Raw genomic sequence first — 25,535 nt, 5'->3', positions numbered from 1 at the left:
CTCAAATCTTCTGAGAATTTATTTTCCTTTTAGCTGTTAAAACATCAACTAATTGTTAGGAACTAATATCTGTATTATCATCTAGATTTGCCTCCAGTTTTCAACAAGTATATTGATGAAGCAGTTGGCCACAGAGTTCATTTTTGAAATATTTAATTAAACATGTGTTGTAAAGACCACGGACTTTCTCCTTGAAGCAGCTTTCTCTGGCCCCTCTATATGTAATCCAGTCTTTCCCCTGGGTTAATTTTCTTCTCCTTAAACGTATTACTCTTTTTTTTCCAATTCTTTTTAATGTTTATTTTATTTTTGACAGAGAGAGGGGCAGGGGAGGGGCAGAGAGAGAGGGAGAGACAGAATCTGAAGCAGGCTCCAGGCTCTGAGCTGTCAGCTCGGAGCCTGACGCAGGGCTCGATCCGACGAACCGTGAGATCATGACCTGAGCTGAAGTTGGACGTCCAAAAAACTGAGCCACCCAGGCGCCTCTTACATGTATCACTTTTAACACAAAGTGTTTTCTGTGCAATCAATGAGTATTTTTGTCTCTCTCATTATAATTTACATTCTATTGCGGCAGGAATTGTTCTCTGTTTTGGTCACTACTCTATCCCCAGCATCCATAATACTGTCTGGCACATAAAAATGGTTCTTAGTATACTGTTAGGCTGAACACTTATGTTGAACGACTTGATGAAATCAATAGGGGTTGTCACATAGACACACAATATTTGTTGAATGCTTCCTCTAAGCTAGGTACTATTTTAAAGACTTTTAAAATACTCATTATACAGTAACACTACAAGATAGGAATTATGGCGAAACCCATTTGGCAGATGGGGAAACCGAACCGTAGTTAAGTTCCTTGCCTGAGATCAGCAGTTAATATTTCAATTCAGTCATTCTGGCTTCAGAACCCATGCCCTGTCTCTGCTATACAGTGTCCCTTAAAATGTAGCCATCTGAAGAGGAAGAGCCTCAAATGAAGAAAGAAAACACTTTCATTCCTGGAATCAAAGTGCTTCTCAGGAACACACATCACATCTGTGGCTGGAGGCGGTTATGAGCTTAGATGAAACAAAATGGAAAGGAGTCAAGATGTCTTATCTACCTCACACACGTTAAGATGGTGCAATCAAAAAGAAAAAGACAAATAAACAAAAACCTAGAAAATGGCAAGCACAAGTGAGAATGTGGAAAAACTGTACTGTTCTGCATTGCTGGTGGAAATCCCAATGGTGCAGCCACTACGAAGAACAGTGTTACAGTTCCTCAAAAAACTAAAACCAGAATTACCCCATGATCTGGCAATTCCAGATGTGGGTCTACAGCCACAGGAAATGAAAGCAGAACGTAAAGAGATATCTGCACACCCATGCCCACAGAAGCATTATTCACAATGGCAAACGGCAGAAGGAACCCAAGCGTCCACTGATGGATACAGGGATACGCACAGTGCATGCATGTACGCACAATACTACTCAGCCTTGAAAAGGACGGAGATTCTGAGACAGGTACCACATGGGTGGACCTGGAAGACATTCTGTTGAGTGAACTGAGTCACCCACAAAGGGACAAATACTGTTATGATTGCACTTGTACCAGCTTAGAGCGGTCAGATTCGCAGAGACGGAAAGGAAGGAGATGGTGGCAGAAGGCAGAAGTGGGGAGTTAGTGTTTAACGACTGTAGTTTCAGCTTCCCAGGATAGAGGGTTTTAGAGGTGTGGTGACAATGTCTGCACAATGTGAGGATGCCACTGAGCCGAACACCTAGAGATGATTAAGATGGTAAATTGTGTGTTTTGTGTATTTTACCACAATTAAAAAAAAAGAAGTCTTAGAACTGGATTAAGTGGACAAAATCCTGGACACTTGGATTAACTATCTAGCGAAACCTCCATGAAGAGCAGATTCTCTAGTGCATATATTTCACTCTATGTGCACGTTCTTATTTGTTTTATGGTCTCAGTTCCCCAAGCAATGGAGGCAAATGTCTTATGGGAACGATTCCTGCTACAGTCTCAGGTTCAGTAACCAGAAAATGTCTTGGGAAATGAGAATAATTGAAAACTTCTTAGGACATAATAATTACTAACATGGATATGTAGGTGTAATCATTATTCCTCAGGCTGTGCACACACCCTGCCTTAAAAGATAGGGACCCCTTGTTGGCCAGTTCAGCCGCACATCAAAGGTGAGTGTGAGGTACCATGGCTGGTGAGTCTTTTTCAGCTTGGGAAAAGGATGCCTTCCTCTCTAGGCTTGATGAAAGACTCACACAGGTGACCTTGGGGTGGAGGGGGAATAGGTGGAGGAAAGGAAGGAGCTCAGGGAGCCTTTTACAGCACTTTTGACGTAGAAGATAAAGGCCAAGAAGAATCTGAAGCTCTATAGCATCCTGCTATTATTTTCCTAGTCTCATCTGAAGCTGAAGCTATGAATCACCCATGGATGAGAATGGGGAAAGGATGGGCATCTGCAGCTGTTGTTCCCAAAGGAAACAGCCTGTCAAACCCTCCAGAAGGCAAGAGATGGGTGTATCAGAGCAGAATGACCTCTGACTTTCAGGAAGCCAGCAGAGAAATCATGAAGTCAATTCTCCCAGCTCACTCAAGTAAGCACACGCAGATGATGCTAAGATCCGAAAGAATTATGGGCAGTAGATGCTTCCACATCTTGCCTGCAAGATTCAAAGGTAGTAGATAATTCTTCAAGACTACTGACCCCCATGGAGATAAAAGTTTGGTTAAAAAAGATGAGGACGATCACTTTCCTGGTGGTGAACTGGGAGGGAAACTGATCACTACTTGAAGTCTCTTTATGCTTCTAACAAAGTCCTGAGAAAGAGAAGTCGACAGAACGGTAAATGCCTCGCTGGGTCAGATGTCCTAGTAACAGAGGGACTGATGCCCCAGGGAGAGGTGGACAGAGTGAGAGAGGAAAATGCCAGAGTCATGGATAAGGCTTGAGACCTGACTGATGGGGAAAGGATGCCATACCCACCAGACACTTATTGTATGTGCCAGTGAAGAAGACAGACCCTGACCTCGCACAGAAGACGGGGCTGCACTCAGGTGAGGTCCAACGGTTCAAGCTCAGGTCCAAGAAGTGACCGTATCTTGAGCCCAGGATCTGTCATGTTCATGCACCTTGTCAGTTTAGAGCAGAGTTTCTTTCATCACAGGCTCAGACCCCATTCTTATATGTGTGGCCCAAGTGCATGTTCTCTAGCCTCTACTGTTGTGTGTCCCTGTGCCTTTTCTCTTGCCTCCCACTGCTGATCACAGTTCCCCTCCAGTCCTCTGCAGGGAGCAGCTCTTTTACTGTAGTTCATTCAGTCTAAAGGTCTTTATCCTGAATCCTTTGATGCAATGTACAACATCACTCGTCCCAGAGCCCTAGGAACTCATGCATTTATTATACAGTGATGGCGGAATCATCAAAGAACAAACTGAGTATGTACATAAAATTAAGTATGCATAACACAATCACATGTGCATTAATTCACACATGGATTCAGTTTCCTTGTCAACTCTACTGCTCTTTATTTTGTGTAATACTGGATAGTGCCAGCCTGTGGGTGGAAATCGGAGGTCTACCTCCTTTACCTCCACTCCCCCTAAGGTCTCATTCCAGGTTCTGGTGTCTGAGCGGCCCATTCTTATCACCCTCTGCTTCCTCTACGCAGTCAAGATGGGGTAGTTGGTGGGCTCTCTGCTGTTCCCAAAGCCACTCAGGAAAAGATGGTGCTATTGTGGGAGAAAAACTATCTGCTTCTGCAAAGCTGGCTAGTGTCTCCAGGGGCCATCTATTTTAAATAAGCGTCTCACTCTGTTAAGGTGCTTGCTTCTCATCGTCTCCTCCCCAGCCCAACTCCATCAGTAACAGTGAAGGCCCTGGATGACCATATTCCAACTGAGAAAGTCCCTCCCCCTTGTCTTTGCTTCTTGTTATAGGCTCCCTTGTAATCCTACAGACACGCATACATCCCACTTTGTTGTTACCAGCTCCTGGGTTGTGCTGTAATGGGAAACAAAGCCCTCAGTCAGTCTTCAATAGCATCACCTCTTGGTCATGCCCTCACCTTTTTGCTAGTTTTGCAGAACCAGGTCTATGACAATGACTCAAAGTAATAAACCTTCCTTGCTGGGAGAGTACCAGAGGAAACCCATGCACAGATACTCTCCATTGCCAGAAAGAAAGCTTCCTCAAAAAATGTTCATGAAAGTACTGACAATAAATACAGCCTTTCAGGACCAAATGTGCACGGTGGAACAAGATGTGGCTTGGTACCTGAGGAATGAAGATTTGTGGAATCAGTACAGTGTGAGGCACATCACCGCTCTGCACTTTTCAGAGCCGGGAAATAGCCATTAATTCCGCTAGGCTGCATCTTCCTTGCGCATAAAGTAATAAATAATAAGGTATTATGTTCCAGAAACCTTGGGAGGGTTTCTACTTTGGTATCTCATTCCAATAACTAAAAGTTTCTGGCAAAGACTGTAGCAAGGGATGTAAGGCCAGGAACTAAGACCAAACCAGGCATTGGCTTTACCATGTTTGTGCACTGCTGATGAGTTTCTCATTAAGCTAAACTAAAACTTAATGTGGTTCTCTTCCTTTTTGAATTTGTTGGTCATAATTGCTTGGAAAAAAATAGTCTGGGTAGACACAAAGTACAGCAGGTGAAGATTTTCGGTACTTCCCTCCACTGAGGGGGTCTGTGCCGGTGCGTATTTGTGAGACACCAGAGAGCAGGGCTAGGGCCCCGTTGTCATATATGAGCAGATAGCTTCTTAGTAGAAACACACGTTGCTCCAGGAATTGCACTTTGAGGGCGCTTCGGCAGTGAGCTCAGTGATTAAGAGCTTAGGTCTGAGGTCAAGACAGGTCCGTCCTAACCAATGAAGTCTAAGAACATAGTTCAAAGCAACACCTTTAGCTCTCCTGCCTCCCATGTCCCTCAACCTGATGGCCATCCACAAGCATCTCTTGTGTAAATAGTTTAGGACCCCACTTTTGAAGCCAGAACATCCTCTGGGAAATACCTGTGAGACCCCCTACTGAAAATGTAACAGCTTCCATGGCCTTTAACACAGTTGATGCCTTCCTCTGTGGGGCCTTGTTGCTTACCGAGCGCCTGAAGGGGGCACGTTAACCCTTGTGCGAAATCCTCTGTTCAGACTTTCCCCTCATTTCCGTTTCTGTGCTCACCCTCTCATACATGGTCTCCTCTTCTCTGAATGACATTCTCCTCAGCCCATCTGTCATATTGAAGTCACCTGTCACTCGTGCATGAAAGCACTCCCTGACCTGGGCTGGCTTATCTTGCTCTTAGGATCTTCCCCTCTAACTACAACCAGACTTTTGAGGTCTTTACTGTGTGCCGTCATTCAGAATCCTCTCACATAATCTTCACATGAGCCTTATGATGTTACTATTATTATTATCATCCCACTTAAAACAAAATGTTTAATTTGCGAGAGAGAGTGCTTGGGCACAAGTTGGATTGGGGCAGAGAGGACAGAGAGAATTCCAAGCAGGCTCCACACTATTAGCACAGAGCATGACTCAGGGCTCCATCCCATGAATTGTGAGATCATGACCTGAGCCTAAATCAAGAGTTGGACATTTGGCCGACTGGGCCATCCAGGTGGTCCCTATCATCCCTCTTAGAATAAGTAACATGCTCGGTCCTACCAGGCCAGTAAGTGAGAGAGCTGAGGCGTTGATGCCTGTCTTAAACCCAGCAACCTACAGTGAAAATAGAGCCATTTGCCTCATGAGCATAATACTTATTTAGGTTGGAGTATGTTCAAACCTTTTTTAATGTGGTTATTTGTATATTTTTCTCCTAAAGTAGATACATATCCCCATAAGGATATTGGATGCCATGTCAATTTTCATTCACTGTGCTCACCTTGGCCACAAGCACATCCTATCATAGACAACTTATTAAATAATTCCTAAAAAAAGACTGATGATTGTTTACGTCTCTGCGGGTAATTTTACTGATGTGCACGAATATTTGTGAGTGTGGAATAAAGGATATATTTCTATTAACCCTCTCTTCCCAAAAGCACAGTGAAAGCCTTTACGAGGTACAATATTTCTATGATCCCTGACTAACCTAATCTCTAAACAGGCTCCTTTGAGAAACTTCATTAATTCACCCCAGGCTTGCGACTGGGGTCTGTAGCCTATGACTGGGTGAAAGCAAGGGGATCGCTTGAGTACACACTTCTGCGAGAAATCTCTGCAAGTCTCCCAAGGGAGACGCCTCTTACTCATACTCTTCTTTTCCCATAGCCTAGGCAGCTCTGACCTGGACGGCTTCACATGAGGTAATTGTCACACGTTGGAGGTCAGTTTAGGAGCCACCCAGACACGCCCATTTTAAGAGATGAATTTTATTTTGGGACATCAGCAAATCCCATTATTTCCAGATAGTCATGCCTTGAAATGGATTATTAGCCGGACTACGAAAGGAGTTGTCAGTGAAGACTGCCCAGCACGTTTGGGAAAATAACGCTCAGCATTGGTAAGTATTTTAATTGCTTTCCTCTTTCATCCAGAAGCCCATTCTAGAAATGACTATGGTATACAAGGCTCCCCAGAAGTGGGTCCTCCCTTGCCAGTAGTGATTGGCATTTCCAAAGCAACCACATCCTTTGGAGCCCATGTCACTTGGTATTACCCACAGATCCATAAAGTTGATAAATGATGGAAAGACAATGGAGATTTCTGAGGGCTGACACCAAGCTTTACTCCGAGATGCTCCCTCTGAGCTGTCTCATCCCTCCCTATGGCGGAAGTTTGCATCTCTATATTTTCCTACATCACATTCTCAAATCCAGACCACACCCCGAGTTCCCAGCATCTGTCTTTAGCTGCCTACTATACATTGCCCACTGTTTGAACTAAACATGACCAAAGGTCAACTCATTACCCTCCCACAAAGCCGTTCCTCTTTCAGTTGACCCTGTGCACAAAGGGATCATCATCCACTCAGCATTTCAAACAGAACTTCGACTCACCCTGGACTTTTCTTTCTCCTGCAGTCCTAGCATCCAAGTGGCAATTTGTTTATTCTTTATTCCAGTGTATCCCGATTTCCCATCCTCCCCAGCATTATCCTATGTTATTGGCCATGTTCCTACAGTACTGTGTATTTCCTCCACCACAACATTTATTGCCATTTTATTTTCTAAATCCATTCTTCTTCCCCACTAGACTTCCGTTGAAGACAGTGAATGTGCTGGTCTTATTTGTAGATGCAGCTCTAAGAGTTTACTTAGTACTGCTTCTGCTGCTCAGTAAACTCCAATATGTTGTATTTTCATTTCCCTTTGTCTCAAGAAACTTTCAGATCTCCCTGGTGATTTTTTGTAAGTTTATTTATTTTGAGAGAGAGACCATGCAAGGGTGGTAGGGGCAGAGAGAGAGAGAGAGAGGGGAGAAAAAATCCAAGGCAGGCTCTGCACTGGCAGCATAGAGCCTGATGTGGGACTTGAACTCATGAACCATGAGATCATGACCTGAGCCAAAACTAAGACTCACATGCTTAACCGACTGAGCCGCCCAGGCACCCCTCCCTTGCGATTTTAATTAGACCCACTCACTGGTTGCTTAAGATTGTGTTATTTAATTTCCACACTTTTTTTTTTTTTAATTTTCTCAGTTTTCTTTTTGCTATTTATTCCTATTTCTATTCCATGGTGGATGGTGGTTGGAAAAAAGATGCTTGGCATGATTTCAATCTTCTTAAATATGTTCATACTAGTTTGGGTGGGGCTTGAGATTCTACATTTCATTTTTTTAATGTTTATTTATTTTTGAGAGAGAGAGAGTGAGTGGGGGAGGGGCAGAGAGAGAGGGAGACAGAATCCTAAGCAGGCTCCACGCTGTCAGCACAGAGCCTGGTGTAGGGCTCGAACTCATGAACCCCGAGATCATGACCTGAGCCAAAGTCAGATGCTTAACTGAGTGAGCCAACCAGGCACCTGAGAGTCTACATTTCTAACGATCTATGGCTAATTCCAGTACTGCTGGCCTATAGATGATCTCCGATGATCAGAGCTCCAGTGGATGCCAGATTTCTGCAACACCGTCTTCCAAATATGGGACACCCAGAACTGTTCCCAAGTTTGAAATAGATCGAGGACCATCATCATCTAGGCTCTAATGTTGGATAAATGCTGTGTTGCCTTCGTGCAAGGATCAGAGAATTTGAAAATTTCTTGTCACCAGTACTTGTCATCCAGTGGTACTTGTAGCCGGATGAAAGTCAAAGAATGTGTCAGATGCATGCTTCTTGGGATCTTACCTTCTTGCTGCAGTTATCTTGCTATCAGGTAATAGAGCCACCTGAAGGTGAATGTTTAATCTGATATTTACTGCTGGACAATGAGTTTGTTATATCAGTTTTCAAAACCTACTGTGCTAGATTAGCATTCTTTTCAGCAAGAGCAGAATGTAGCCTTGACTGTTTGTGGGAAAGAGAGGCAGTGGATTTTAAATGATGGTGTGAATGTGTGAGTGTGAGAGTGTGTGTGTGTGTGTGTGTGTGTGTGTGTGTGAGGAACAGGGGGTAGGGGAGAAACAGCAGAGAGACAGTGATGGAGAAGAAAGGAGACCGTAAGAGAGGAAGAAACTAGCAGGATGGTCACCCCAACATCTCCTTCATTCTTTTCAGTAAGTAGCAAAAAGTGACAACAGTCTGCTTTGTGGAAAACCACATGTGGGTGAAGAAGTCACGAGGATCCCTGTGGTTACTTCTTTAGGGGGCCCAGATAATGCCATTAACAAAGCCCATGGGAGGAACACTTTGCTTTCTTCCCTTCAATCTCAAGGGAATTGTTTGATTTTTACAAGTTTAAGTCACAAGTACCCAGACTTCAATAAATGGAAGGAGTAGGAGGTCATACAATACACAGACCTCAGTGAAGACATTTATGTACCTGAAATGAGTGTCTTAGTTCTTAATAGCGATTTTTGTGTGTATTTTACGTGTTCCTCCCTGTACTACCTCGGCTGCTGCTTATCCACAGAAACTAAGCCTGCGTATCCCTGCCAAATGTAGTTTACCTACCATTTAATGATCTCTTCAGGGAGCAGTGGAAGAATCACAGAGGAACATGTAGAGATCGCTCAGACAAAAGCAAAACAAAACTCAAACAACAAAACCTCGTAGTCTGACTAGGCAGGCTAGACAAACACTTCAGGGATTATTCAGCAGCAACGCCTCAAGTTAGTGAATGAATATTGTGGAGAGCAGTGGGGAATAAGTCTGATAAGACACGTTAGTGTCATAGTTTCAGCCTTTAAAACCTAAGACACGAAGGTTGTATGGAGATGCATGGGCTTTGACAGATAAATTCACTTATTATTCTGTTTAGATAAGACTTTGGTTGCTAACCTAACCTGGACATGTATTCAAACCCACCTCTGCTTCACCCATAGTGGATGTGTGATTACCTGTGCCATTAATCTTAGCTACAAATTTTTATCTGTATGGAGAGTTAACACTACCGATCTCATAGTGTAGTAGGCTTACATGAGATGATGTGATCTATGTAGGAAATTAAGCAGAGGGCTTTCCGCACCATAACTAACTGCTCACTAAAGATGAGGACAGTAACAACCATGAGGGTCACCTGAATTGTCTCAGCGGAGATGCTGCTGAGTACAGAGATGGAGTCTGGGGACCTGCATGCAGGTAGCTTTTTCGGGAGGGGTTCCCAGGAAGCAGTAAGTAGTGAGGGAGCTGGGAAGGGAGGTGAAAAGGAGAAAATCACCCAAAAACGTTTCGTGAATGCATTAATTCTTATTCCCAGCAACCAGAGTTCAGTCTCCCTGAGGGATCCTCTTGAATAGTGTAGAAGCTACCTTATAGGAACTTGGGGGCAGTTATCAACCGACTACTGCCCTCCATTGGTTGAAGTTTGCCTCCAGGGGGGAGCCCATACCTGCACCCACATTTCTGGGAGCATGTGCTCACCTCTGAGCACCCATCCCTCAGCTCTCTGGTGACCATCTCCAGGCAGCAAGGCTTGTTGGCTCCATGTGGGACACTGGTCAGGAGCTGAGCTCTCCACCTTGGGGCACTCAGATTAGGCAGGTTCAAGGGCTGTGCATGTGATGCGGATTTTCTCAGATCCTCAGTCCAAATCAACTCCACATACTACACTGTTTGTGAGGCGTGTGTTGTATTACCGATGCCTTCAATTTCTTTTCTTTCTTCATCAACATAACTTCTAGGTCAACCTGCCTCTGCCCTTGAAATGGATGTGATTCTTCAATCTTTCGAAGTCCTTGCAGAAATACACTGTTTGGCTCTTATGAGAACTTTTCTCTTATGACACTTCTTATATTCCACTTGCATTATAGAGAGTTCGAGAGTTATATGAGGGTAATAATTAACATTACTGGACACCTGCTGTGCAACAGGTGATACTGATTTTCAAGTATTAAATTTAGTCCACCAGCTTCTCCAATGCAGGTTGTTTCCAACAAGGGAAATGGATACTTGAGGTGGATAATTATCCCCTCATTCATGACACCACTGTAAGGTGCTGATGTTATTAAGAACGGCTAAGTCCAAAGTCTGGTCTTTAATCTCCTTCCTCAGCAGAGGCCATAAATGTGAACACCCCACAGGCTTGGCAAGAAGCATAAATCACAGGAATCATGTTACGTGGGGACAGGCAAACCAGGAGAGCATATGAATATGAAATTGTAGCATATGCGCTGGGTTCCAGGTAATTACTGTTCTGTGGAAATTCATGAAAGGGGGCCTGTAATCCAAGACTTTATTTAAAATCTCGTAATTTTGAACTTCTGATAAATAATTAACACCAAAAGAAACCAAATCCATGAGGGTCAAAGAAAACACATCTGTGCTCATGAAGGGAGCCTGGAGGTCCCAACGTTTGCCTTCTGTTCTGACCGGCAGCCTCAGCTGTGCTACGAGATTATGGGTCCAAGGGACTGAGACTTCCCCTCACTCCCCGGACCAAGGAGGTCATCTCTCTGACACTGTTCCCTCAGCTGCAATGTGGAACCATTAATGTCTGTGTTCCTTTCTAGGGCTGCTGTGGCAGAGTATCCCCAGTTGTGAGACTTGAAACAGAAGCATATTTTCTTGCAGTTCTGGAATCCAGAAGTGAGCAGGCCACGCTCTCTCTACAGCCTCTGACACTCCTGGGCTTATGGCCACGATGAGCCTCCCATCTCTGCTTTCTTCATCACACCAGTGTCTTCCCTTAGTGTGTCCCATCTGTGCTCATGTGCCCTTCTGCCTCTGTTCCCCAGTCTCTCTTCTTTTCATGAGGTCACCAGTCATACCGGGCAAAGAGCTCGCTCTAATATGACCTCATCTTCACCACTGACATTCGCAAGCATCCTTTTTCCAGATATGGGCACATTCTGACTTACCGCGAGATGGGACTTCAACATTTATTTTTGTGGTACACAATTCGAACAGTAGCAACGCCTAATTCACAGGGCCGTTTTGGAAAGCAGTTATTTTTTGTTTTTACAGTGTTTCCTCATTCAGAAGACTCATATTTTTCCTCAGTTCTAGACATTTTTCTTTAAATGTTGTCTCTCATCTATTTTCTCAATTATGTCCTTCCAGAATTTTAATCAGTTGTATCTGAGACATTCTCATTTCATCCTTGGTATTTCTGAATCCCTCGTTCAAAACTCTCAGCTCTTCACCTCTGTTTATTGCATTCCACATAAATTACTTGAATATATCTTCTAGATCACTTAGATTCTCCCAAACTTTGTGTACCTGCCTTTCAACCTAGCCACTATTAAGTAAAACTGATAGATTTCCTTTACATGTTCCATTTTCATTAAGTTGCTCTGATTTTCCTTATAAAATATTTGCTTCTTGCTCCCTTTATTTGAACCTCTCATACACTGCCATTCTACACTCCATATTTGATTAGTCCAACATCTGAATATCCTTGGGCAATGAATTTGTGTTTTCTTGTTTTTGTTGATATTCCCATCATGGCTCACTTCCTAGTGTTCTTTCTGCTTACAGACAACACACCAGTTGAAGACCTTGCCCGTCTCTCCTCAGGGATTTGGCTCCACTGCTATTTTAAGGTCATTAGTTCTCCCACATGGAGGTCCCATTTCAGTTATTTTCATGATATTGTTGATACAGAAATCTGATGCATAGAGAACACACCTCTCCTGTCTGCCGACTAGTCCTGACAAGCTCATTGTTGTTCTGTTCCAGCCCACGATGTCTGTAGCTTGTTTTTCCCACCCAACCCTGATTCCCAGGTACTTCCATTCCATCTCTAGAGGTCAATGCCCTGGCCACTCAGGGCCCTGCTCCTAGTTCCAATGGGACAAGCAATGCCTCTAAGAGCATGTCCTACTAAATTATCCATGTTATGATACATGGGCGTCTTGGAAAAGCCTCTGATTATTCCAGATATGATATTAGGATACTCAACAGTGATCTTTTTTTTTTAAAGTTTATTTATTCTGAGGGGGGGGGAAGCATGAGTGCAGCAGGGGCAGAGGGAGGAAGAGAGGAAAAATCCCAAGCAGGCTCTACACTGAGAGTGTAGAGCCTGATACTGGGCTTGAACTCACCAACCGTGAGATCATGACCTGAGCTGAATTCGGAAGCTTAACTTACTGAGACACCAAGGAGCCCCTGGAGTGATCTTTAATATAGGATATATATCACAAATATCTAGGATTATTTTGATGTATTTATAAACCTAAGCCTCACCCTTGGAGGTGCTGAGTTAGTCATCTGGAGTGAGCCTGAATATCAGTATCTCCAAAAGTTTCTTCTAGCAGAACCAATGTAGAACAAGTATAGTCATACCTCGGAAATGTTGTGGGTTCAGTTCCAGACCAGCACAATAAAGTGAATACCACAGTAAAGGGAGCTGAATGAATGTTTGGTTTCCCAATGACTATAAAGTTATGTTTACACTATACTATAGTCTACTAAGTATACAGTATCATAATGACCAAATGAACAAATAGAAACAAAAAGAAATCTAATGTAATCCTTAATTACAAAATACTTTATCGTTAAGAATGCTAACCGTCATCTGAGCTTTAGTGAGTCATCATCTTGTTTGCTGGTGCAGGGTCTTACCTGTCGGTGATTGCTGACTAGTCAGGGTTGCTGCTGAAGGCTGGGGCGGCTGTGGCAATTTCTCAAAATAAGATAACAATGAGCTTTGCTGTATCAACTGACTCTTCCTTTCATGAACGATTTCTCTGTAGCACAGGAGGCTGTCAGACAGCATTTTACCCACAGCAGAAGTTCTTTCGAAAGTGGAGCCCATCCTCTCAAACCCTCTGCTTCTTCATCAGCTAAGTTTGTGTCATATTCTGAATCCCGTGTTGTCATTTCAACAATCTTCACGGCATCATCACCAGTGGATTCCATCTCAAGAAACCACTTTCTTTGTCTTGTCTATGAAAGGCAGCCCCTCTTCTGTTCAAGTTTTATCACAAGCTTGCAAGCATTCAGTCCCTTCGTCAGGATCCACTTGTGATTCTAGCTTTCTTGCTGTTTCCACCACATCTGCTGTGATTTCCTCCACTGAGGGCTTGAATCCCTCAGTTATCTGTGAGAGCTGGAATCAATGGCTTCCAAACTCAAGTTAATGTTGATGTCTTGGCCTCTTCCCATGAATCACGTTATTCTTAGGCATCCAGAATAGTGAATCCTTTCCAGAGGTTTTCAGTTTACTTTGCCCATATATGTTAGATGAATCACTTTCTACGGCAGTTGTAACCTTACGAAATGTATTTTTTTAATGTTTATTTTTGAGAGAGAGAGAGGGAGAGGGAGAGAGAGAGAGAGAGCGTACACCACTGGGGGGAGGGGTGGAGAGAGGAGACACAGAATCCAGATTCCAGGCTCTGAGCTGTCAGCACAGAGCCCAATGTGGGGCTCAAACCCACGAACTGTGAGATCACGACCTGAGCCGAAGTTGGATGCTTAATTGACTGAGCTACCCAGGCGCCCCTTGAAAGAAATCTTTTTATTATGAGGAGGAGGTCTCAACGATGGGCTTAAAATACTCAGTAAACATGTTATAAACATGTACAGTCATGCAGGCTTTATTGTTCCACTTACAGATTACAGGCAGAGTATGTTTGGCATAGTTCTTAAGGGTCCTAGGATTTTCAAAATGGTGAAACAGCCATGGCTTCAACTGAAAGTGAACAGCTGCATTAACCCGTGACAAAAGAGTCAACCTGTCCTTTGAAGCTTTGAAGCCAGGCATTGACTTCTACTCTCTGCCTATGTAAGTCCTAGATGATATCTCCTTAAACTAGAAGGCTGGTTCATGTACATTAAAAATCTGTAGCTTAGTGTAACCACCTTCATTAATTCTCTTAGCTGGACCTTCTGGATAACTTGCAGCTTTGACATCAGCATTTACTGCTTCACCTGGCACTTTTGTTATAATGCGGACTTCTTTCCTTAAACCTCGTGAACAAACCTCTACTAGCTTCAAAATCTTCTTGTGAAGCTTCTTCACCTTAGGCTTTGGCTTAAAGAATGTTGTGGCTTGTTTGAACTTCCATCCAGACCACTAAAACATTCCCCATATCAGCAAGAAGGCTGTTTAACTTTCTTATCACTAGTGTGCTCACTGGAGTAGCACTTTTAATTTTTATCAAGAATTTCTCCTTCGTGTTCTGTCAAAGAACAAAAATTCAGCTGAGTGAATCTGAGCATCAAACTGGCTTTCATAGGAGATTCATGGATGGTGCAGCATCCCATCTAGCAAGCAGAGAGGACCACAAGGAAGTTTTACAAAGTGGGAAGGTTTTTGAAGGAGGGGAGGGCAAAGAAATTATTAGCAGAAGAAAAGACGTGTTTCAGGCTAGGTCACCTTCCCTCAGAGAGGCCTCGAGAATGTTACATGACATTTCCAGAATTCCCCAGTTCACCAGCCTCCAGCCTGTGGCCAACAGGGTCCTCTGAATTGGGATCTGGGAAAATTTCTATGACCTGTTGATGATAGGCTTGAGTATAAGGCATTATACTTATAGTAGCTGGTCATTCTAGCCTGAGACAACAGGGATCAGCAGAAAGTTGTATATCATTAGACACCTGGCTGCAGGTGACTATCTCATGTGGAGCCAGTTTATGTCTTTGCCAAGGGGGAACCGTGAACAGTCAGCAAGACCAGAGGTATTTGCTGAGGCCAGGGAAGTTCAGCAGTTGTGGCAAGTTCAGAAATTTTGAGTTGGAGGATCTCAGTTCTCTCAACCTTGTCTGACGATTGAAGTGATGGGTACAGAGGCAATTCTATATTCAACATCATCAGTTTCACATGATTTACCCAGTGAAGTGGGTGCTGCTTCCATCACTGGAGATCACGGACAGCAAACCCCAAATGGGAAACACATTTTCTACCTGTTTCTTTGGCAGGTGAGCACATCAGCCTTGCAGCAGGGGAAAGCTTCAGCCCATCCAGAAAACGAAACCACAAGAAGAACATATCGGAAACTCTCACTGAGTGGTGTTCAAAGGGTCCAGACAAAGAAAGTCTGAAGCTTCTGGGACCAAAAAAGGCTTTCTAAAATGATGGACATCACGGGTCAGACATTACTGGTTGACAGTTTCTGCAATTTTATGGAAGTCTCCTCACCAATGTCTATTCACAATTTGGGTCACCTTAAATACATAGTGCATGTAAGTGCATAAAGCAGAATTCCAAAAACCATAAAAAAAGTGAGGTTTTCCAGAAAGCTGGGGAGAACCAAGTGGTCATGGTGGGTTTCCCACAGCCCTGGCTCTTCATTTACAGGTACCGTCTACGCATCTGGATTTCTCTGGGTCAGGAGCAGACAGTTGCTGTGGTGAAGAACGTCAGGACGGCTGAAATCTGACACCCTGGGGTCGCTTTCCGCAGGAGCAGAATGGACTTGATCCACATGGGCCACAATATTTACCTGTTGCTGCTACCCTTGGACAAAAACCAGCAAGGGTTTTCCTTAACACTTGGTTAGGTTCTGTCCTTTTACCATGAGCCTCAATTTTGATGACAGCAGTTTCAGAAAATAAGAGAATGATCACAAGTGATAACATTATACCAGGACATTCCAGATTTCTAGGGATTTCACAGAATTTCTAGAACACTTACACATCTGAACAAATACAACATAGAGGGGGCTTAGTATCAATTCGCATGTGTTGATACTTTCCATGTAATTTAACATGTCAATCCTGGTTAGTTTAGCAAATCCTTTGAAATGTTCCAAAGACAGGGCACCTGGATGGGTCAGTAGTTTGAGTGTCCAACTTAGGCTCAGGTTGCAATCTCACAGTTGGTGGGTTTGAGCCCCATGTAGGCTCATTGTTGACAGTTCAGTATGGAGCCTGCTTCAGATTCTGTGTCTCCCCCATCCCTCTGCCCCTTTCCCAGCTCACACTCTCCCTGTATCTCAAGAAGAAAAAAAAAAAAAGAGTACCTGTGAAATGTTCCAAGAAATACTCTGGAAAAATTCCCAGAGTTATTTCCAGGTCAAAAGGACTTCCTTGAGAATTCAATTTTGGGAAGTTTTTTTAAAAATACCAAAATGGTTTAAAACAACAACAACAAAACACTTGTCAAATAGGACCATAAGTCACTGAAACAATACTTTATCTACTCAACCACGGTGACAGTTGAAGATTTGAAAGGGCAGGCCTATGCCGGCCAACTCCATCTTGTTCTGTGTCCTTCACCTTGACCACACCTCCTCCCCTTGAGTAACCACCCCCCCCTCCACCTGCCTAACAGGACTAGGACCCTTCCCCAGGACCCTTCCCCAGCCAATCGGCTGAGGCCACAGCCATTACCTCACCAACTGCCCCTAGGCCCCAATAAAACCTTTGTCCTTTTGAAACTTGCTCTCTCTCCCCGGTATCTCACCGCTGCGTCGGTGCAGGTAGGGGATTGAGCTTGAGCTAGCTCGAATAAAGGCTCTTTTGCTTTTACATCGGACTCGGCTCCCTGGCGGTATTTGGGGATCACGAATTCTGGGCATAACAGATTTTGCAGGCAAACATAGGACAGTGAACAGTTGAGCTAACAAACAAAAAAAACAGAAAACCTTAGATTTTAAGTGAGTTCAGTTTTTTAAGGAATCAAAGATCTGATAAAGACACATAAAATTATTCTGACAAAACCCAGAAATATTTTTTTGAGGCATATTACTTAAAAGGAAAACAAACAAAAAACTCTTATAATCTCTTATCAAAAGCAGACCAATACTCCAAGAAAACTTTGTCCTACAGAGAAAACCAATTTCTAATTTTGCACCAGTTTACTTTTTTAACTACAATGCATTTTAATATTAGCCTGACTGACCACACATTAAAATTCCTTTACAAAGAATCTTTTTTCCACCAACCTTCTACAACTTTCACTTTTGCATTCAGGTTTTGTCCTATGCTTTTCCTTATTAGTAACTACTCTGTCACTATTTTATCCTAGTTGGACATGATCTAAATATTCCATAAATTTCTATCTTTTACTTTAATTTAGCAAGACTCTAAAGTTTCAAGTTAACAAAAGTTTTGTAAAGCTTTTTAGAGTACATGTATCATAAAATGTAATTGTTGCCAGAAGTTTATCTATATACTCTAATTTCACTTAAATCTAAATTATTCACTCCCAGAAGTATGTTCGGATTATCCACAAAAACTTCATGAGACATCAGACAACATCAGCCATCAATGTAGATTATTTTTGCTGGCAAATTATAACAGGTAACATGAATATAACTAGTAAATTCAGGTAGAATAAAACCTGTTTAACTGCAACTCTCAACACATGACTATTTTAATTAAACATACACACTTAAACTAACGTTACTGAAGATTATCCCAGGTGATGTGAACCTGGAAAACATTTGGGTTAATTTCTATTACATCTCTGAGAATTTTTATGAATACCAATTTATGTAAGTGCCTGTTTGTTTAAGACCAATAAACTAAGAGAGTGCAGAGAGCTCTTTTACAACATTTCAACAAACACTTATGGAGGTAGAAAGGAGCACACACATATAGGGACACATGAACATACAGACAGAGGAAAACCAAATCTTCATAGCTCCTATTTTAAAACCACTGCCATGAACAAAACTCACTCATCATCAAAGTTGGATTTGAATTCGTTTTTCTGGTATTTGGAAGAAGTTAGGATTTTCTGCTAGATGGTTAAAGATTTTGCCACTCATGTTTGTGGAGGAGACACAAGATCTGTATTTGTCCTTGACAGGTCCAGTTCCAAAAGACCTTTCCCCCTTTTGTTTTTTTCTTGATAAGAATTACCTCCCTCAAATTTGCACTTTAAAGGGATGGCCTTGATGAGAGTCCCAGAAGAGGGCTGGCAGATCATTTACCATTTCAAAGGCACAGGAATGAAATGATAGCCCCTCCTAGAAGGACATTGGTTCCCTAAGGCCAGAGTTTTACAATACTTGAAATCTTTGGGAGATTAAATAAGGAGGTTTTAGAATTGGTAAAATATGTATATATATAGAGAGAGACCCAAGAGTTATCCACAAAGAGGACACAAAAAGGACCATAGCAGGATTCTCGCACAGAGAGTCGGGACACTGGGGCTCTCTCTGTCTAGGAGGCAACTTCATTCTTTGTGCCAGCACAGGCTCAGTGGGTTTGTACCCAAAAAACAGCCCTGAGCACAGCGGTGTGTAGTCTTTTATGCAATTTCTACTTCTGTGTCTCCCATATATGATGACACATATAGTCTGAGCGGACACACTCCAAGTTAGAGTCGTGTCAGAGCTACGATACGTGTACAGGAGTTGACTGGGCCATACTGCATGCTGCCTTCCTTTGTTCTGTGAAGGCCTCCACCACGTTCCTTAGGAAGGGGTTCTACCACAGGACCACCCGCGCCAGATCCAGAGCTGCTTCCAAAGACAGCCAAAGAAAGAACCAACAGCCTGCACATCCCAGGCAGACAGAGAGCCAAACCCAATTCCTAAGACACAAAAGCACGCAAGTAAGAAGGCAAGAGCTATTCCCAGGAGAGAAGTGATCACTGACCGGTAGATCTGAATTTGGGACGGAAGGGACGTCGAGTTTTATTTACCTCTTTCAGGGAGGCTTAGGAGGGAATCTGTTTCCAAGAAATTTTAAGGATCCCCACCCCCAAACCCACGCTTAAGAAATTCCTTAACTATGGCCCTTAGTGTGGCCTTTGACCAAAGAGTAAAAAAGACCTGCAGAGGACAGCCTGTAGCCCAGGGTGGTCTTACTTTACAAGGCAGCTGTCTGCCTAATTGGTCTCTTCAGGGTGGATACAGCAGTCTTGTGGTCTTTCTTTGTATGTACCTTTCCTCTGTTTACTTTTGCGTTAGCCTTTTGTAATAAATCTTTCGACAAAACCACTTTGGAATTTTGAAAGCTTCTGGAGGATTCTGTATGCCAATCACAGTAAGTATCCCATTCTGTTTGCTTAATTGGGAACCCTTGCTTTCCAGCACACTTCTTAAAAAATCTTATTTAATTAGAATGTTCCCCACAATTGGCCCCTGTAATTCTAGTTTACCTTTAGCAAAATTTTTCCATACTGCTAGATATAGGCAACTTCCAGGACTACAGTTTTCTTTTGTTTTTTTAAGTTTATTTATTGAGAGAGAGACAGAAAGAGAGAGACAGAGAATGCACAAATAGGGGAGGAGCAGAGAGAAAGGAGGAGAGAGAGAGACAGAAGCCCAAGCAGGCTCTGAGATGTCAGCACAGAGCCTGAAATGGGGCTCCATCCCATGAACCATGAGATAATGACCTGACTGAAATTGAAAGTCAGAAGCCACCCAGGCGCCCAGGACATAAAATAAAATAAAATAAAATAAGCAGGTGTGCTGGAAGGATTTGAAACATCCCATATCTTTTAGCTGGGCCTTTCTCAGAACCAAGCTAATACCTAAAAGGGACATGCCATAGGGCTGGGAATTGTGGGGTGTTTTACAGTGTATCTCACTGCACAGAAATTTTCTTGACTGGCAGGTAACCTAGTGCCATGTAACCTGCCCCATGACCAAACTATCCCTTCACAGGATTCTTGAGGTGGTGAGTGCTCTGACACTTTTTAAATGTTGACCCAATGCCCGTCAATGTTTGTGGCTTTAATTTTGGCTTCTAAGATTCCCATTAGCAAGTGGCCTTTATGTAACAATACTGGAGGCCTACCATTGGACCCAGTCCAGCTAAAAGCAAAGCCAATCTGATCTTCAGCTCAGGCCAGTTCTTACGTGTGACCAGTAACTACCAGTAGTTCTCAGTGTGGACTAAATCCGCCATTTTACTAAATGGCGCTGCAGACTGGGACTAGTAAAAGGCCAGAAGACCCCAGTTTAGTGGGACTGCAGAATACAACTGAAGAAGGGATTCCGACAGGGAATTGTGCAGTGGACCAAGGGCTATGGATTGGTGCTCCGTCAGAGACTCCCATTGGTCTAGACTCCTCCGTGAACCAATCAGATCGGGAGTTTGAACACAAAAGACCAGAGCTCAAGCCAACAGGAACTCACCAATGGCCACTGGAAATGGCTAGAAAGACTGAATTCTAAGAGTGTGTAGGGGGCAACACCTGTGTTTCCCTTCATCCCCAAATGCTGACAGAGGTTTCCTTCGGATCCCAGTGCTGCCACCAAATCTGTTGAAGAGCAAAAATTCAACTGAGTAAATCTGAAGATCTAATTGCCCTTATTAAGCACTTTATGAACCAGGCAGCATCTCACCCAGCAAAGTAGAGAGGAGCTCTGAGGAGAGGTGCAAAATGGAAGGTTTTCCTAGGAAGGAGGGAGGGGCAAGAAAGTTATTTGCAGAAGAAAAGGATTGTTGGAGGCAAGGTCATCTTCCCTTAGGGGGAAGGTGGGGGGGGGGTGGTTCTCATTAGGTGGATTACCTCAGCTCCCTTTGGGGAGGAAGGGAGGACGGAGAGGGCCCACGTAATATATATTACCTCATTGAAGCAGAAAATTCCTTGCTGCAGTTAAGACAGCGTTTCTGGGGAAGGCTGGAACTGCAGTCAGGACAGGGGTGAGGCACCAGTTTGTGGACTTGTCCTAAAGGACATCATGTTGGGCCTGTGGTTTTCTTTTTCATAGTTCACAACTTGGCTAACTGTGTGGTCAAAGGGCCTAGCTGTTAGCCTATCTTGGCTTCTGACAGGCCTTCTTCTCTGAGCTTAGTCATTTCCAGCTTTTGGTTGAAAGTGAGAGATGTGACTCTTCCTGGACTCCCAGGGTCACTGAGAGTTGTTCACTGGCCTGATCTCAATGCTGTTGGGTCTCACAGAACAGGAAGGCTGGTGGGCAGAGCAGTCGGAACACACATAGCATTTAATGACTCAGTCTGTGGCATCCCAAAACCATTATGACAGTAACATCAAAGATCACTGATTACAGATCACTGTAACAAACTTATGAACAATAATAAACAAATTCAAAATACGGTGAGAATTACCAAAATGTGACAGAGACAGCAAGTTTGCTGAGGCTGTTGTGAAAACAGTCCTAACGGAATTGCCTGAGGCACGGTTGCCACAAACTTTCAGTTTGTAAAAAATACACCTGCAAAGGGCAACAAAACAAGGTATATCTGTACTTATCCCAGGGCCTAGTTTTTGTTAAGCACTCAACGCAAAATAGCTATTTTGGAGACACATCCATATGACTCTCCTACTCAAGGATCCACAGAGGCTCCCTCCTGCCAGTCACATCAGCCTAGATTCCTCACTGAGGCGGACTGTTGTAAATCATCATAATCTAGACCTAACCTACCTCTCAAAACTCAGTTCCCACTGATCCCAAACGAAAACCCTTTAATTCAAGCAGTCTTGTGTTTCCCTCCTCCCTATGACTCTGGCCTCAGCATTTTGTTTATATTAATCTTCTCACCGGGTTGTTCTGGTCCCACATTTCTACTCTTGGTAGATACATAGATGGACAGATAGATGGTAGACGATTGATAGATAGACAGATAGATGTTAGACACATAGATGTAAGACACACAGATACACAGATACATACATACATACATAGATGTTAGACACATAGATATAGATAGACAAATAGATAGATAGATAGATAGATAGATAGATAATAGATGTTAGAGTCCAGCAATCAAATTATACCACATACTCATGGACTCTGCTATTGAGTAAGAGACTTGTCCACTCTGGGCCTCCATGTTTTGATCCTTAAAACTGAGCTACTAGTAATAATTTTCCAGCATTGTGAGTGGGTAAAAGAACCTATTTCAGTGCCTAGAACACAGAAAGTTCTCAAGTTAGTTATCTTCTTTCTCCTCCATTACCCATCCGCAAACCATCCCCCTCCTGCTGCTCTACAGACTGGGTCCCGCCAGCCTCTGCAAGTTTCCCTAATTGCCTCAGGTCAGAGGGCCATATTTAATTGGCTTTCTCACAGCACTTTTATCTATGCTTTCATTTATTGCCATTATAGTTATTCTCAATGCTTATACTTTATCTCCTCACATTATCTTCGTTTCGCAGCAGCAGGTGCAGAGTCCATCCGGATCCTCTGCTTCTACACTCCACACTCCCTGGAGCAGAGAGGCGGGGAGTAGCCCCCACCTGCAGGAAGGACTGAAAGGGGAGGAGAGCTGGCTTCTGACTCAGGCTCCACAGCCTGTGCTCCCTGAGTCTCTGAACCTGGGTCTTCCCATCTGTAACATGGAATCCATGCTTAGGTAACTGTCTAACTTACACATTTGCTGTGACAGGACATGAGATTAAAAAAAAAAATCAGAAGCATTTTACAAAAATGTGTATTTGGACATGACCTTGCTTCCAGGATACAGCTTGTGACTGCTATAGGTGGGAGGCACTGTGGCCACTCCATCCTGAAAAGTAAGAATATGAGCCCACCCTTCCCACAAGGGGGAGAAAAGACAAGCTTAGAGATGTAAAATAAGGTCTCCAAGATCTACGTATAATGAATGGAAATCCACCCCAGGGCTGTTAGACCTCAAAGTCCTTGATGACGGGATGCAGCAAAGGGAAGGTTCAGACAAAGAAAACATAAAAGAATATGTTATAGTTGGTTAGTGCTCCCACTGAGATGCATTCACCATGAGGTCCGAACAGCTCTAAAAATATCAAGAAGAATACGTTTTGGAGAAAATGAGAGGGTATGTGGCTTTCTAAGTGTTGAAAATGGCACAGCCAGAATACAAGCACAGGGACCTTCTGCCTCCTAATAGCTTTCCACACCCTCTTAACACTCATACTATAGCACAGCCCAGCTAGCACAGGCAATTCTGACATGAGCATTGTTAAATCATTACGTTCCAGTTATAACTGGACTGCTGCAATTAATGTGTGTTAAGATGATTTTTTCTATGTAATTTCCATGGAATTTCTATGGAATTTGCTACATACACATCTCTTTTTTTTTTTTTTTTTTCTTAATTTTTGGGACAGAGAGAGACAGAGCATGAACGGGGGAGGGGCAGAGAGAGAGGGAGACACAGAATCGGAAACAGGCTCCAGGCTCCGAGCCATCAGCCCAGAGCCTGACGCGGGGCTCGAACTCACGGATCGCGAGATCGTGACCTGGCTGAAGTCGGACGCTTAACCGACTGCGCCACCCAGGCGCCCCCATACACATCTTTTTAAAAAAAAGTTTATTTATGTATTTTGAGAGAGAGTACGGGGGTGGGGGGGCGGGAAGAGAGAGGGAGAGAGAGAGAATCCCAAGCACGTTCTGCACTGTCAGGACAGAGCCCAATGTACGGCTTGAACCCACTACCCAAGATCATGACATGAACCGAAATCAGGAGTCGGATGCTGAACCGACTGAGCCACCTAGGTGACCCCTAAGAGTATTTTCATTATATAAATTGGTAAGTGTGAAGGTTAATATCTGCATTTTTTCTTAGTCTTGTTATCAGTCCATCTTCCACAAAATCGATTTAGAAAATAAAATGGCTCTATTGACTTTACTTCCGGGATATTGAATATGTGCTTACAGAAAGCAGTGGCTTCTCTGGGTCTTGCCATTCTCCTGTGTCTTCCATTTCAGTGTGTCCTCCAGTATTTCACAGCTCACCTCCTACTTCCTGTGTTCTGTTTAGCATTCACCACAGCCATGACATTCTGAATATCCTAGTTACCTGTTAGGTTTCCTGTTTGTTTTCTCCTCTGGAGTCTGCGACCACGAGGGCAGGGGACCATGGTCTGTGTTGACTGAACCCCTGGCATCTAGACACAGTGTCTGACAGACTAGGTCATTGTATGTATTTGCTCACTGAGTGAATGGATGAGAGGCGGGAGGCTTCTCACAAGAGGTAAACTTAACCTGAGGCGAGTTAAAGGCACAGCACAGGTAACACAGTCAGTGGGGCTGGGACAGTGTTGTGTGGTGACCGATGGTGGCTACTTGTGAGCACAGTGTGTTGCACACACTTCTGGGATCCCTAGGTTGTAGGCTGGGACCCATGTAACACCGTGTGTCAACTATACCCAGATGTCAAAAACCTAAAAAGACAAGCTTAATTAGATAATCTGAGAATAATTAACCTTCGCCATTTTTTCTAGTGAGAAATATCTGTGTTACAAATAACAATAGCGCTGATCATAGGCTTACAACCCGCCAGGCCCTGTTCTATGCAGCTTCTACATTTTCACCCACTTCATGCTCAGAACCGTGTCAGTGTGCACTATTTATGAAATCATTTTACAGAGAGAGGAAGCAAAGCAGGGGAAACTTCAGCATCTTGCCCAAGAATGAGTGGTTACAAAGCTAAGTCAGAGATTTGGAGTCCGCAGCTGGGCTTTTAGACTCTACGGTGTCCGTAAATTCAGAGTCAGGGAAGAGCAACAGGAAAGAAAACACTAGATTCTGGGGAAAAATGTGTCCATCCCTGAAAGCAAACCTACTTCCCAGAAGCACAGCCAGGAGCTGCAGGATGGACAGAGGATGCCGTGGCTCAACTTCCCCAAATGCTATAGACTGAATGTCTGTGTCCTTCCCAGAATCGTAGGTCGAGAAGCTGAGGCCCAAAGGGTTGATGGTTTTGGGAGGTGAGGTCTTGGAAGCTGACTAGGTCATGAGGGGCAGAACTGAACAGAATTAGGCTCCAGAGAGCTCCTTTCCCACCACATGGGGACACGGCCAGAAGTCAGCAGCTTGAGACCCAGGGAGGGGCCAGCACCACAACCCCAATAGGGTGCTGGGGCCCTGATCCCAGACTTGTAGCCTCTAGAGCTGGGGGAAGCAAACCCCTGTGGTTCATCAGCCATCAGTCTATGCTGTTCTCTTCCAGCCAGAATGGACTGAGTACGATGCCAAAGCAGAAGTTACGTTTCCCCATCACACTTGCTGATTCCTAATGAATGGGCAAGCCTGCACTGTGTGAGTTTCACTGTATACAGCTTTTCCCACTGGTTCCTGGCTCTCTGAGCCCCCTCTCTTCCTACTCCGACCTTCTCCAAGTGCAAGTGAAAGAAATTTCCCAAAGATACACTCCCCGATGCAGTCT

At 43.7% G+C, this 25,535-nt stretch overlaps 1 long non-coding RNA gene across 2 annotated transcripts in view; it reads right to left on the bottom strand.

Annotated features, from left to right (window-relative positions):
* Positions 1-25,535, bottom strand: part of LOC131486728 (uncharacterized) — a 502,029-nt gene that overhangs the window by 134,512 nt on the left and 341,982 nt on the right. The window lies entirely within an intron of this gene.

The sequence above is a fragment of the Neofelis nebulosa genome, chromosome 10 (assembly GCF_028018385.1).
Source record: "Neofelis nebulosa isolate mNeoNeb1 chromosome 10, mNeoNeb1.pri, whole genome shotgun sequence".
NCBI lineage: Eukaryota > Metazoa > Chordata > Mammalia > Carnivora > Felidae > Neofelis > Neofelis nebulosa.
The sequence above is the reverse complement of the archived record's forward strand: the minus strand, read 5'-3'. Positions and strand labels throughout refer to the sequence as shown.